General features: G+C 41.1%; 1 pseudogene; it reads left to right on the plus strand.

Moving 5' to 3' along the window:
* The first annotated feature begins 12,062 nt into the window (after window positions 1–12,062).
* LOC118397779 (thyroxine 5-deiodinase-like) lies at window positions 12,063–13,796 on the plus strand (annotated as a pseudogene).
* Window positions 13,797–15,815: the final 2,019 nt, after the last annotated feature.

A 15,815-nucleotide genomic window follows, 5' to 3' on the forward strand; every position in this document is an offset into this window, starting at 1 on the left:
CTGAACGCAGCATTTGCCACCCGGAACTAAATGTGCTTGCTATTGAGACATGATGGTCATTTGTTATATAGATGGAGTAAAGATGTCAATTGAACTCAACCAAAACAATGTAATTGCCATGGAAATGCGTGGAGGAAAGATCTGAATCGCCTCATTGTCCCCCAGCAAAATTACCCTACATTTATGCTATTCTTAATATGTGTATTTCACACTATGTTGAGAAAAATATCTGAGTATAATGCTTGTATGGATGTCAACCACAACACATGTTCATGTCATTGTTACTAATCAACTGCATTACAGTTAGAAAAGACTTTGACTACCACCACTGATTTCTGTATGCGTGCTACGCAAACCAGCTTCTACGAACGAGAGTTAGCATTTAGCAGTCACTTCTTCTAAACCTGAAAAGGGACTACTTTTACATATTATGCAGTGAAAAACAGACAAATATATCCAAATCAGACTTAAATAACCACATTGTGGGCCTGTTACAATACAAAAATCAGAACGGATTTGACGGATATCCACTTTGTTATATCAGATTTGTTGAATGTGTGCAAATCTGGTCAATGCAGCCTCTGCGTTCCATTGACGCCTTTACCGCATCTATAGTGGGCTAGTATAGTAGGCTCGAGTGAGTACTATTTAACAATAAGGCATGAGAACCTAAGAATTATTGTTTGAATAACTCCTGGCAAAGGGTTGTTCTTAGGCCCGACATGATGCGAAGGCCTGGGGAAACAGGAGGGTGTTTTTTTGCAATAATTCCCGGGTTCGAGTGCCTTATTGCTTATATAAAATGGTTGCCAAAATATTTTAAAAAGACTAACGATATGTTTTCATTAACCCCTTGATTCTAGCCATCCCGGATCTGGGATCGTGAATACAGCCTGAAGCTCATTACCATAACGCAACGTTAACTATTCATGAAAATCGCAAATGAATTGAAATAAATATGCTAGCTCTCAAGCTTTGCCTTTTGTTAACAACACTGTCATCTCAGATTTTCAAAATATGCTTTTCAACCATAGCAAAACAAGCATTTGTGTAAGATTATTGATAGCTAGCGTAGCATTTAGCGTAGCATTCAGCGGGCAACATTTTCACAAAAACAAGAAAAGCATTCAAATAAAATAATTTACCTTTGAAGAACTTTGGATGTTTTCAATGAGGAGACTCTCAGTTAGATAGCACATTTTCAGTTTTTCCTGAAAGATTCTTTGTGTAGGAGAAATCGCTCCGTTTTGTTCGTCACGTTTGGCTACCAAAAAAAAACGAAAATTCAGTCATCAAAACGCCAAACTTTTTTCCAAATTAACTCCATAATATCGACTGAAACATGGTAAACGTTGTTTAGAATCAATCCTCAAGGTGTTTTTCACATATCTTTGATGATATATCGTTCGTGGAAGTCTGCTCTCTCCTCTGAATCCTCCTCTGGAGATTATGCACCAATTTCGACAAAGGACACCGGGCGGACACCTGGTAAATGTAGTCTCTTATGGCCAATCTTCCAATGATATGCCTACAAACACGTCACAATGCTGCAGACACCTTGGGGAAACGGCAGAAAGTGTAGGCTCGTTCAGGGCGCATTCACAGCCATATAAGGAGACAATGGAAAACAGCGCCTCAAAGATTTTGCTCATTTCCTGTTTGAAGTTTCATCTTGGTTTCGCCTGTAGCATCAGTTCTGTGGCACTCACAGATAATATCTTTGCAGTTTTGGAAACGTCAGAGTGTTTTCTTTCCAAAGCTGTCAATTATATGCATAGTCGAGCATCTTTTCATGGCAAAATATCTTGTTTAAAACGGGAACGTTTTTTCATCTAAAAATGAAATACTGCCCCTAGTGTTCCAAGAAACATTATTTTAAATGAGTACATTTGTTTTGTTTCATCCTTCTACCAAACAATATAGTCCAGGCAAAATACATTTATTAGTTCTGAGATTCTGAAGTCGCTAGCCAAACGGGCTGGTTGTCCATTCCAAACGTTCCATGCAAAAAAAGTTGCCATGCAAGCTAGCTACTTCTCCTCCGCTAGCTAGCCAACTAAAGCTTACACACAATCACATTAAAGCTGAAATGACAGCAAACTATATACATTTTTGTTTGCTTTACCTTTGTTATTCTTTGAATATATCCATTATAATCATCCTGATAAATGAATTCGCCTGGCTCAGAGAATCTGTTAGTTCTGCGCGTTCAGTCTCTCTATGGCACGGGTGGAGATTGCAAATTGCAATATTGTTGCACAGGGTGGAGAGGTAGACAGCAAGATTTAGACTAATCCCACGTGTTGCAAACCAAATGCTAGCCTAGTAGCATGGGGAAATAATGTCTAGACAATTTTTCCATGGGAGATGAAGTATGGATTGCCTGGCTGTGCTGTGGGACAGGGGATGCACATTGACAATACAAATGGCAATGTTGAGATGCATTACCCAGGGATTGTGGTGAACAACTCCCTGCTATCAACTAATCAGCATACAGGATCCAAACAACCCGTTTTATAGATCATCATAAGCCATAGGATGCATTTGATAGCTCTCAAAAGGTTTTAGTTTGAACATTCTGAAAGTTTTGTGAAAATGATTTCAGTTCAGAATGTTGAAGCCTGCATTTAATGGGAATACAACAAGCTTTATAGTCTACGATTTATGAATGGTAGTAAAAAGCTGTGTTGAAGCCATCTAAGTTGAGTCAGCCTGTAATATTTCAACGTCAGATTGGTGTTAGTCGCTGAAATGGATCAAGGGCAGTGACAAATCCACACTTTGCCTCAGAAGACTTTGGACCTTTTGTGCACATTGAAAACGGTTATAGTTCAAAAAGTACCAAGAGCAATCTAAAGGGAGTTAGTCTTTACATATCAACATTGGTTTGGTATTTGTAGCTTTAACGATTCAAGAGAAGCGGCAAAACCAAATGCTTCCCATTCAAGCCCATGGAGCTTTTATGAACATTTGAAATGGATACAGTCCAAAAGGCTGTACACAAACAACCTATTCCAGACCAGTCTGCACGTTTGAATGACCCTTCCAGCTTAAACGGTTGAAGATTAGTAGTTACGGTGCAAACTTTTACCATTCAAGTGTATGGCCATTGAAATGTATTGGGATTTATGCAAACACTGGTTGCAGTGTTAAAAGTATACTTACGTACTTAGACCCGTGGCTTTCTAGGGAGCATATGCCATTGACAACTCCTCTCCATCATACTCAGTTCTAGGCTGTCTTTTCAATCTAGTTCCACCCCATGCAGGATATTTTGGTGTCTGCCTAGACCTCCCGCCTCCAGGTGTTTCTTGGGTGACCCTTCTTCCGTTTCCCTCGCTGGTTCCAGGATAGGGTTTGCCTGGTGATGTTGGAGGGGGCTTCAGAGGGTGTAGTCGATCCATCCCTGTCTTCTCCTTCGGATGTCCTCTTCCACAGGAATGATGTTGGTGACCTTGTCAGACCAACTGATGTGCAGGACTTAGGCACTTATTTAGGAACATTTGGGATGACTTTATTGTTTTTTTTTTTTTGTCCTCCATGTTTCTAATCCATAGAGCAGTACTGATTTGACATTACATTAAAAAAGCCAGATTTTTGTGTGGGTTGTTATTTTGAATCTCCAGATGTTTCTCAGAGAGACAAAGGCTGATCTGGCATTTTGAGCCTTTGAAAGTAGTAAAAAAAACTTTTTTTTGGTGTTGGTAGCTTTACCGTTATGGCGTTTAAGGTGGCTGCAGAAGGCTAAAAATGGAAAAGTATGACAGTTCCCAGAGATGTGCTTGCCTTTCAGCAAGCACACCTAATGAAAAAGAGGCTGTTATTTGACCACAGAGATAGGACGTACTTTGAAACGAATATGCCATTTAAACATGTTGAGTGGGTGATTATAATTGCTGTGTGAAAAATGTAGTAGAGTTAGCAGAGTTTAAGAGGCTATGGGATCATTTCTTACACCCCTTGTCCGTGTCAGCACATTTACAGTCTGATCCCCCTCTGACCTGTGCTTTCTATGGACTCTGCCTTGCAAAAGTGTCCAGACCCCTTGTATTTCTTCACATTTTATTGTGTTACAAAGTGGGATTTAAATACAAAATGTATAACTAAAATGTAGTAATTGCAAAAGGATTCAGACCCTTTGTTTAGGCAAGCCTAAATTAGTTCAGGAGTAAAACGTGGCTGAACAAATCACATAATAAGTTACATGGACTCACTCTGTGTGAAATAACATGATCCTCTGTCCCCCACACATATAACATCTGTAAGGTCCCTCAGTCAAGTATAGAATTTCAAGCACAGATACACCTACAAAGACCAGGGAGCTTTTCTAAAGCCCCATAAAGAAGGGCAGTGATTGGTAGATGGGTAACAATTACAAATCAGATATCTTTAAGCATGGTCAAGTTAATAATTATTCGGTGGATTATACACTGAGTGTATAAAACATTAGGAACACCTGCTCTTTCCATGACATAGACTGACCAGGTAAAACCTATGATCCCTTATTGATGTCACCTGTTACGTCCACTTAAATCAGTGTAGCTGAAGGGGCGGAGACAGGTTAAATAAAGATTTTTATGCCTTGAGACAATTGAGACATGGATTGTGTATGTGTGCCATTCAGAAGGTGATTGGGCAAGACAAAATATTTAAGTACCTTTGAACGGGGTATGGTAGTACGTGCCAGGTGCAGCGGCATGAGTGTGTCAAGAACTGTAACGCTGCTGGGTTTTTTATACTCAACAGTTTCCCTTGTGTATCAAGAATGGTCCACCACCCGAAAGACATACAGCCAAATTGACACAACTGTGGGAAGCATTGGAGTCAACATGGGCCAGCATACCTGTGGAACCTTTTTGACACCTTGTAGTCCATGACCTGGTAAATTGGGGCTGTTCTGTGAGCAAAAGGTGTTTTGCACACTCAGTGTATATTAAACAACACAGGCACATCAAAGTTTCAGTCGTCCTTCTGAACTGATCTGCAGGAATTAAACTGCTCAGGGATGTTACAATAAGGCCATTGGGGATTTTAAAACATCTACAGAGTTCAATGTCTGTGATGGTAGAAAACTAACGATGGATCAATGACATTGTAGTGACTCCTCAAATACGACCTAAATGACAGAGTGAAATGAAGAATACAAATATACAGAATACTTGCATATTTTATGCAACAGGGCACTAAGTAATAATGTTTGTGTGTGTGACTTTGTCACTTCACCTCCTCACCTCCCAGGTTTCAAGGTTACATAGTTCAAGGAAACACCTCCTTCTCTCTCAGCGGTGAACCTAGCAGCTGTTTGACATACATCACTGTATAATCCGGGTCACGGGTACCAATGTAGCAGACTGGTACATGGAAGCCAGGTCATCTTCAAAAGTCAAGACTGCATTTAGCCTGAGCTACACAAAGTCTCATGTGATCGGTCAGGCAACTAAGTGTTGTTTGGCAAAGCACATCTGCTTTATGCTATCAATTAACAAGATCAATTAACAGATAAATCACAAGATAGGGGAGGGGGGCTGAGAATCTTTTCTCAGGGGGTTGTAGAATTAATACAGTTTTTCCTTGCTACAGATGGTGATATCGGTCCGCTAACACAGAGCTAGTAAAGGCCCAGTGCACTGCTTTTGTGAGATTTTTTTTGTAAATTCTCAAATATATAATTTTTTTATATAATCATTTTTCGATTATTATGATTCTTGCCCTTTCTGCTGTTGTCTTTGCCCAATAATTTTGTACCGTGTTTTGTGCTACTAATATGTTGTGCTGCTGCCATGTTGTGTTGCGACCATGTTGTTGTCATGTTGTCTTGCTACTATGCTGTGTTGTTGCCGTGCTATGTTGTTGTTTTAGGTCTCTGTTTATGTAGTGTTGTGGTGTCTCTCTTGTCGTGATGTGTGTTTTGTCCTATATTTTTAATCTCAGTCCCCCATCCCTGCAGGAGGCCTTTTTCCTTTTGGTAGGCCATCATTGTAAATTAGAATTTGTTCTTAACTGACATGCCTAGTTAAATAAAGGTTAAATAAAATACAATTACAATGAAACATTTCAGGGGGTGCTGCAGCACCCTCAATAGCCCTACTTCCTGCAGCTATGTGCATAGACCTACAAAGACGAAGTTGAGGCAAACCGTGCCAATATATCCTCCAAACACCGGCTTCGAGGGCATTATCCCTTTTATACAACAGATTACCAACATATTTAAATAATGATTGACATATCTTCATAAAAAAATGTACTTTTATGAATTTATTCATACTATTTCATCCTTCCACAAGATATAGTCCCGACACAAATCTAGAGTTGCTACCCAAGCCGGCTGTTAATTCATTCTATCGGTTCGGTTGCCAGAGAGGCGACCCAGTCGTTCAGTCTTAATGTTCCATTGCCATACTGGCTGGCAACGTTCTTGTCCCTTGATTGCTAGCTAGCCAGCAGCTAGTGGGGATCCTTAATAAAATACAAAATAAAAACTGTGGCTAACTTACAGTCACGTCAAAAGGTGCAGCCAGAACAACAGCAAAGTAGCTGGATGTGCATTTGTTTAAGCTGTTTTCTAGTGACATTTATTTGGATACATCCATAACAAGGAGTGAGCTTGAAAATTGTGCTCACTCGACAGGACACTTGTTCAAAGGAGCTAGCCAACAACATAGCTAACACAATCAATCAAATGTATTTATAAAGCCCTTTTTACATCAGCCGATGTCACAAAGTGATATACAGAAACGCAGCCTAAAACCCCAATCAGCAAGCAATGCAGATGTAGAAGCACGGTGGCTAGGAACAACTCTCTAGAAAGGCAGGATCCTAGGAAGAAACCTAGAGCGGAACCAGGCTATGAGGGGTGGCTAGTCCTCTTCTGGCTGTGGCAGGTGGAGACTATAACAGTACATGGCCAAGATGTTCAAAGGTTCTTAGATGACCAGCAGGGTCAAATAATAATAATCACAGTGGTTGTAGAGGGTGCAACAGAGGGTGCAACAGGTCAGCACCTCAGGCGTAAATGTCAGTTGGCTTTTCATAGACGAGCATTCAGAGTTTGTGTCCGCAGGTGCGGTAGAGAGAGAGATTTAAAAACAGCATGTCCGGAATGGCAAGGAGTCATCAAGCCAAGGTAGTCCTGAGGCATGGTCTCAGGGCTCAGGTCATCCGGGAGGGGAGATAGAGGGAAAGAAAGAACTAGAGGGCGCATACTTAAATTCACACAGGACACCGGATAAGACAGGAGAATTACACCAGATATAACAGACTGACTCTAGCCCCCCAACACATAAACTATTGCAGCATAGATACTGGAGGCTGAGACAGGAGGGATCTGGAGACACACCCCGGACAGGGCCAACCAGGCAGGATATGACCCCACCCACTTTGCCAAAGCACAGCCCCCACACCACTAGAGGGATAAGCGCAAACCACCAACTTACTACCCAAGGCTGAGTATAGCCCACGAAGATCTCCCCCCTACGGCACGAACCCGAGGGTTGCGCCAACCCTGACAGGAAGACCATGTCAGTAACTCAACCTCCTCAAATGACGAGCTCCTCCTATTGACGGCATGGAAGAGCACTAGTAAGCCAATGACTCAGCCCCCGTAATAGGGTCAGAGGCAGAGAATCCCAGTGGAGAGTGGGGAACCGGCCAGGCAGAGACAGCAAGGGCGGTTCATCGCTCCAGTGCCTTTCTGTTCACCTTCGCACCCCTGGGCCAGATTACACTTCAAAATGAAGCTGGATAGACTGCAAACTAGCTGCACTTCGTTCTGTTTTACCTTTTTGAATTGACATTTCTTTGTATATATCCATAAAAATTATGCCAGTTGATTCATGATTTCGACTGGCTGAAAAAACGCTGCCTGTCTGTCTCGTCCCGACTCCCGACACGTTCATTAGTATGGGACAGCTGGAGATCGAATTTGAACATAGAAACAATGTTTCAAATGTCGGAGAGGCAGGCAGCAAGGTTTATACGAATCTCCACTGTTGAAAGCTAAATGTTAGTCTAAAAGAATGTGAGATAATGTCTAGTTGTTTTTTTTACTGGAGATCAAGTTTATAAATTGCCTGGCTGGGCTGATGAGACAGTGGATTGCACAGTCAGATGGAACAGAGTAAATTGTATTTATTTTATTTCACCTTTATTTAACCAAGTAGGCAAGTTGAGAATAAGTTCTCATTTACAATTGCGACCTGGCCAAGATAAAGCAAAGCAATTCGACACATACAACAACACAGAGGTACACATGGAGTAAAACAAACATACAGTCAATAATACAGTAGAAAAATAAGTCTATATATGATGTGAGCAAATGAGGTGAGATAAGGGAGGTAAAGGAAAAAAAGGCCATGGTGGCGAAGTAAATACAATATAGCAAGTAAAACACTGGAATAGTAGATTTGCAGTGGAAGAATGTGCAAAGTAGACATAGAAATAATGGGGTGCAAAGGAGCAAAATATATGAATAAATAAATACAGTAGGGGAAGAGGTAGTTGTTTGGGCTAAATTATAGATGGGCTATGTACAGGTGCAGTAATCTGTGAGCTGCTCTGACAGCTGGTGCTTAAAGCTAGTGAGGGAGATAAGTGTTTCCAGTTTCAGAAATGTTTGTAGTACGTTCCAGTCATTGGCACCAGAGAACTGGAAGGAGAGGCGGCCAAAGGATGAATTGGTTTTGGGGGTGATCAGAGAAATATACCTGCTGAAAAAAATAGGCATTTAAAATAGGCATTTTAACATAATAGATTTAGCCGGTGGTAACTTGTGGAATAGACACCGCCTGGAATGCGGTTTTAACTAATCAGCATTCAGGATTAGACCCCCCTGTTGTTTAACAACTATTGTCATTAGCAATAAAGCATGTTTTCCTGCTTTATTCCATTTTTACATCGACACGAATCAGCACATTCTTGCCTATTTGGATTAGTTATTTCACCACAATATAAGTTAGTCTGAATCAGTTCATGGAAATAAAAAGGTCAAAGTATTTTTAAATGTAGGCCTGTAGGTTTCCTAAATGACTTGGTCCATTTATTTAACATATTTTTGTGACTAGACACGTATGGTTGATTAGTTCCTCAACGCACTAACTGGATTATGGTGTTATTATGATGGATTGTGGTGTGCTTTCTGGCGCCTCGTGACTGCCGTAGCATCACTCAAGTGTGTGCTGTACTTTGATAGTAGTGAAGAGTAGCGAGCTAGATTCTAATCCAGTGGTTGGTTAGTAAGGTAGTATGGGGCCCCTTGGGGTAAGACACCCCCCTGCAATTATCACAAAAAACATGAGATGTCCCCCCAAAAAATAAAAGTTCAACAGTTCCTCTGGCTTCCACTACAAATTTCCTCTGTTTCAAAAAACATTTTGAAGTCATTCCATCAAATTGAGGTAAATTGATCAAAGTTTTGGTAATTTACAAAAAGTTGTAGATATAATCCAATGAATCAGATCCATATTTTTTAAAATTAAATATACATGTAGGGAAGCCTTAAGATAAATCAATTTGTTTAGAGAATTGTTTCGTATTGTTTTTGAGTAAGTAATAATATGTTAGGTTAGTATCAGTGGAGGCTGCTGAGGGGAGGAAACTCATAATAATGGCTGGAATGGAGTCAATGGAATGGTATCAAACACATATCAAACACATGGTTTCCATGTGTTTGATACCACTCCATTGACTCCATTCTCGCAATTATTATGAGCTGTCCTCCCCTCAGCTGCCTTCACTGGTTAGGCTGTTAGCCCAATTAACCAACTAGCAACCTCACTAGCAGTCTGAGGTCAAATAAATGCTAGCCAACTAGTTAGCATAAGCTAACATCTGCCAGTTAGCTAGCTAGAAACCTCACTAGTAGAAAGTCTGAGGTAAAATAAATGATAGCCAGTGAGTTAGCATAAGATAATGTTTGCTAACATAGCTAGCTGTCCCCCAATTCGCAGGATTAGGACTAGGGTTAGGGGTCTGAGTTAGAATAAGGGTTAGGGTCAGAATAGAGGTTGGGTTTAGAATAGGGGTTAGGGTAAAATTAGGGGTTACGGTTTAGGGTTAGGGTCAGACTAAGATTTTTTTATTTAAAAAAAAATATATATATTGAATGTTTAAAACATACAATATACATATACTTGCAGTGAAGCCGCTAAACAACTACATCACATTAGTAATCTAATAGATTACATTCCAGAGCGACACACAGAAGCAGCCAGGGTCAATGCCCTGCTCAAGGGCACGTCGACAGAGGGCACGTCGACACCCCCCCAAGACCCCCAAGAGGTACTTTGTTGTGCCCTGAATGCTATTGAAAATATGTGTGTGTGTTTAATCAATATTTAATCAGTTATATTCTAATAAATGTGTTCAAAAAATTGTATAAACATTACAAACTATTGAAAACCTTTTGCTCTTGAATTTCATTTTAAAGACTGATGGGATTTAAAATCTTGCCTTATTCAAATGATCATGGGTTTAGATGAACTGTACATAATGTTTGTAAGGAAAAGGTCAAAGAAAAAAGAGAATGTATGTGCAAGTGAGGTAAAAATAGGGACACATCTGTGAAACCCTATGGCACAATCCTCTGTTGGGGTAAGCCAATAGAGGAGTGGAGGTGGGGTGGTGGCATCTTCTTACCCTGGTAGCTGATCAAAATGCCCCTTTCCTAAAAATAAAAAATAAATGTATTTAACAAAAAACAGTCAGATGTAGCCATGTATTTTCCTTTATAGTTTGTTACCCTAAGCATGGCCATCATCCACCCCCAAAAAAGTATCTGAACTTAGGTTTTCTTGTCAGCAATTAGACTTTACTCTAACTTCATCTGATCTGACCGAGTTCTACTAAGAAACCACAGACAGCGTGGATGGCTCGACACCGCGATGACAACGTGCTGCCTGTCTGCCTGATACCGACTCTCCCATTTGACCACCTCCTCTGTCCGCTGACCTCAATCAAGCCATTAACTGTCTCAACCTTCAGTCTCTTGACCGTCGACAACTCATGATTAATGATGTTGTTGTTTTAAGTTGCTTGTTTCCTGTTGTTGCTGCTTACTGCTTAGCTTAACAGCGCTTGGAGATGTTTTTATGGAATGAATAGCTATCTTTATATAAGTTATATACAATATTTACTATTGTTCATTTTTATTAATAATAGTATTATTATTATCATCTTTTCCCTTGTCTGTAACACCACCTGTCATACCGGATATCATTTCATAACTCAGTTTTATAGGGGTGAGTAATCTATCTCATTGCCTTGAGAAGGCATCAGGTACGTAACAGTCGCATTGGGAAAGTTGCGAGAGAGGGGAGGATACTGACCTCAGATAACCGAGGCTTTTTTGGAGGTGCCCAATGCGCACTGCACATCATTGGTATGCGAGAGCGCCGTCTAGTGTGAAAAGATTTTGTGAATGTTAAACCCCTTATCTGAAATACACAAAGAAGAAGCGTTCAAGCCTTTTCGTGTTCTTTCAAATCACTCAGGTTCGTGAAACAAGTAATCAAAGGGCATAGATACACGTAATGATTGGGCATACATTTAAATTAATCAACAAAAAGAATGAATTGCTCTAGACCTATTTCATTCCTATACGTTTATATTCAATACGTCACCGATTCAACAGCATGAACATGGAATATGTATTTATTCTCAAACTGATCACAACAGTCTAAATTGTTTAAATCACAAAACATCTGTCTTTATCATCGTGTTTGATTTGAATAGGTGGGTATGTTTTTTTTTAACCCTAAATGTGTGAGTTTTGATCACATTTATGTCAAGTTGAAATTCACCATAGGCTAATGTTCATTTGACGTCACTTTCTGACCCACAAAAGGGTGTTGTTGTAAATCATGCTATTTCTTCATTTGGAGTTCATTTACCGGTAACCACAATGATTCACCCCAAAAGAAGTGCCAGATATCGACGTGACAGGTTTGAGTCTGCAAAAAAACGGACCCATGGCCGTGATCACCCCCCCCCCCCTCTCTCTCTCTCTCACACACACACACACACTCTCTCTATCTTTCTCTCCCTTCCTCTATCCATCTCTCTCTCTCAGTTGACGGGAGGTAATCCCCGCCATGTGAGAGGGCGGCACGAGCTGTGGAGGTGGGTTGTTTTTCATTCACATCCTGCTGCACCTATAAAAAGCACAACTCTGTGAGACAGAGCCTGAAAACAGATGGGAAAAGGTGACTGATACGATTGTCTATATCTGCATGCTTACATTGCCGGTCAGACATCATCGGCAGGGCGAGATGCAGAAGTCTGCAGGTGTCCTGACGGTGCTGGCCCTGAAACACACAGCTCTATGTCTGATTCTGCTGCCCCGGTTCCTCCTGGCAGCGCTGATGCTGTGTCTCCTGGACGTCCTGTGCATCAGGAGGAAAATGCTGCTGAAGATGGAGGGCAGCAGCCCCGAAGACCCGCCTGTCTGCGTCTCCGACTCCAACAAGATGTTCACCCTGGAGTCGCTCAGGGCCGTGTGGTACGGGCAGAAATTAGACTTTTTCAAATCCGCGCACCTTGGACTTATCGCGCCCAACACTGAGGTTGTGCAGCTGCAGGAGCGGCGCAGGGTCAGGGTCCTAGACTATGTGAAAGGGAGGAGACCTCTCATCCTCAACTTCGGCAGTTGCTCCTGACCACCGTTCATGACGCGCCTGGCTGCGTTTCAGCGCGTCGCGAGCCAGTATGCGGACATCGCCGACTCTCTGCTTGTATATATCGAGGAGGCGCATCCCTCGGACGGCTGGGTGAGCTCCGACGCGCCATACCAGATCCCCAAGCACTGCTGTCTGGAGGACAGACTGAAAGCCGCTCAGCTGATGCACTCGGAGGTTCCCTGCAGCAGTGTGGTGGTGGATACTATGGACAACTCGTCCAACGCGGCTTACGGAGCCTATTTTGAGAGACTTTATATCCTGAGGGATGAGCGGGTCGTGTATCAGGGGGGCCGGGGACCGGAGGGCTACCGGATATCAGAGCTTAGGAATTGGCTCGAGCAATATCGGAATGATTTGGAGAATTCCAGCAGAACAGTGGTGGTCCACGTTTAACTTAAAGATAACCATTAGGCGCGTGAAGTCTCCACACAGTGAAGAAGTATTCAGATGCTGCTACAAACTCTTGACACACTGCACATATGACTAGGCCTATACATGTTGTTTTGGTTCAGAAGCATTATAGAATTAGTACACATATTAGTAATGTTTATTATGATGTAAAACGCACGATAGGCTTAGTTGTTCAGTTGTGCTCGTCTTGACACTAATTATTTGTTTGGTTGTTTGTTTGTTTTTGTAAGGAGCTGTCTTTGATTTGAACCTGTGCAAAAGTTTTACTTATTTCAGTTTGACCTTCAGTTGATTATGATCACTTTATTTTTATACTACATGGTCTCTCTGTGTGTGTGTGTGTGTGTGTGTGTGTGTGTGTGTGTGTGTGTGTGTGTGTGTGTGTGTGTGTGTGTGTGTGTGTGTGTGTGTGTGTGTGTGTGTGTGTGTGTGTGTGTGTGTGTGTGTGTGTGTGTGTGTGTGTGTGTGTGTGTGTGTGTGTGTGTGTGTGTGTGTGTGAGTGTGTGAGGCTAAATGGCTAATACCTTTTACTCTAGTGTTGTTGTGAAGTTCGGTTTTTAAAGGGTTTTAAACCAGGAAACTGATACTGATGTTGTTTGATACTAGAGTACTTGGCGACTAGCAATGTCTTCAACGAACAAATTGCCAAACGGTTCTGTAAATTGTTTATATTTTATTGAACAAATATTTGTAATAAATGTTAGAACACATTGATCTTATGACTCCTGAGTGCATCTTACTGGCAAGTAAAGTCTAGGCCTATTTGTTCATTATCATACGCTGATGTTGTGTCATCCTTATCTTGTCAATGCAAATTGTCCACTTCACGTGCACGTTCAGAGGGAGAGAGAAAGACAGATAATAGTTCTGATGTGTCTCTGGTTATCATTGATTAGGTGGCAATGATTAAGTAGGCGTATTATGTTAACCATTCAATTCCTTTTTAATTCAACCGAAATCAAGAAATCAGTCCAAATTCAAGTGAAAATTGTTGATGTTTTGTGTTTTAATGTATTCATTTTATTTTAGCTTTATTTTACCAGATTAGTCTCATTGATATTAAAAATCTAAAAGAGACCTGACTAAAATAGCAGCACACAAAGTTTTAGACCCATCTACAATATAAAACACAGAGCAGTACAGTTTAAAACATTTTGCAGAGGAGCTCTTAGTCATGCAATTTTACATCTAACTAATATGTTTGGTCCAGTATTTCTCAAGTGAAATAATGTGCATGAACACGAGTCGTCTATCTTTGAATGACAACAAACATTTCATTGAAGAATCCCTACTGTTGACCAATGACCATTGAAGGGGCAAAGACTTCGTGTGCACGACCACGCAAAAAAAAAAAACCTTGCAGAAGAACAAAACGAACAAAAACATCACAAAATGTCTTCATAATATATGCACAAACTGTTCCAAACTGTTTCGGATGGGAAGCAGGAGGAGGCCAATAAGGCACAAATTATTTGGGGAGGTGTGATGCATCTAGGGGTCAAAACATTGACAGCCCCCGACTTCATGGTCCCTAGTTTTAAACCAATTTAAGGAGGCGAGCTCCTGCAATTTAATGTCCCTTAATAGCTCATTCGAAGAGGAAGGGCCAGAGAATGCTTTTTTGCCCATCTCTGTACGGTGATTTTGTGACAAATTGTTTCTTCATATTTAGTTCATGTCCCGAATTCAAGTGAAATTGATCCTTGGCACCACCTCAATTGTATCCACATCGTGAACACCAAGTATACACAGCTACAGTATATTAATTTGATGAAGTGAAACCATTGTGTAGTATTATATGTCATGTTGATGGGTGATTGGGAATCCCCTATAATGGAAAGCACTTAATGCTGTGTTTTTGTTTAGCCCCAAGGTGATCTCTTTCTCTCTCTCTCACACACACACGCCATGAATCAGCGACGCGATTAAGATCCAAGTGGCCTGTGCCATCCTTGATTTAATGTTATCAACTCTGTTAGTAGCCACTTAATCTCTATCTGTATTAGCTCTCTCTCTCTCTCTGTGTGTATGTGTGTTGCTGTGATGCAAAGTCCCTCTAAAATACAGACCATAGTAAGTCCTGGGGCTAGATCAATCAACTACAGGCTTAGGAGGCTTTTATATATATATATATATATATATATATATATATATATATACACACACACACACACACACACACACACACACACACACACACACACACACACACACACACACACACACACACACACACACACACACACACACACACACACACGTGCTCCTTCATCCCCATAATCACCTGTACAACTCACTCCATCTCCACACCATTCAAACAGTGTTTGTATTCACCTAATGTTCTTTGTGTGTATACCTTATTTGACCTGAACCTTGACCCCCATGGCCAGACCTCATCCTATACTCCTGGGGCTTGTTAACCCTTTCAAAAGGTGAATCTGCTTGACCCATGCAGTTGTAACAACAGAGCTGCACTTGTATTGCCGTGAAGACATCACAACCAATCAAAGAGAGGCATACCAACAGTAACTGTCATTTAGGAATTCAGAATAACAGTGGGCTTCTTGGCCCTGGATCTGCCAATACAGATACAGAACCAGGAATGACAAAACCAGGAATGACAATATCAGGAACAGATAAAAGGAAATTAAATGAAAGGGTAGTATGTCCACCCACTCTGCCTGGAATGGGTGAAAACGCGTGTTCCTTATGTTATAAAATGCATTTTATCTG

Source organism: Oncorhynchus keta, chromosome 19 (genome assembly GCF_023373465.1).
Source record: "Oncorhynchus keta strain PuntledgeMale-10-30-2019 chromosome 19, Oket_V2, whole genome shotgun sequence".
Taxonomy (NCBI): domain Eukaryota; kingdom Metazoa; phylum Chordata; class Actinopteri; order Salmoniformes; family Salmonidae; genus Oncorhynchus; species Oncorhynchus keta.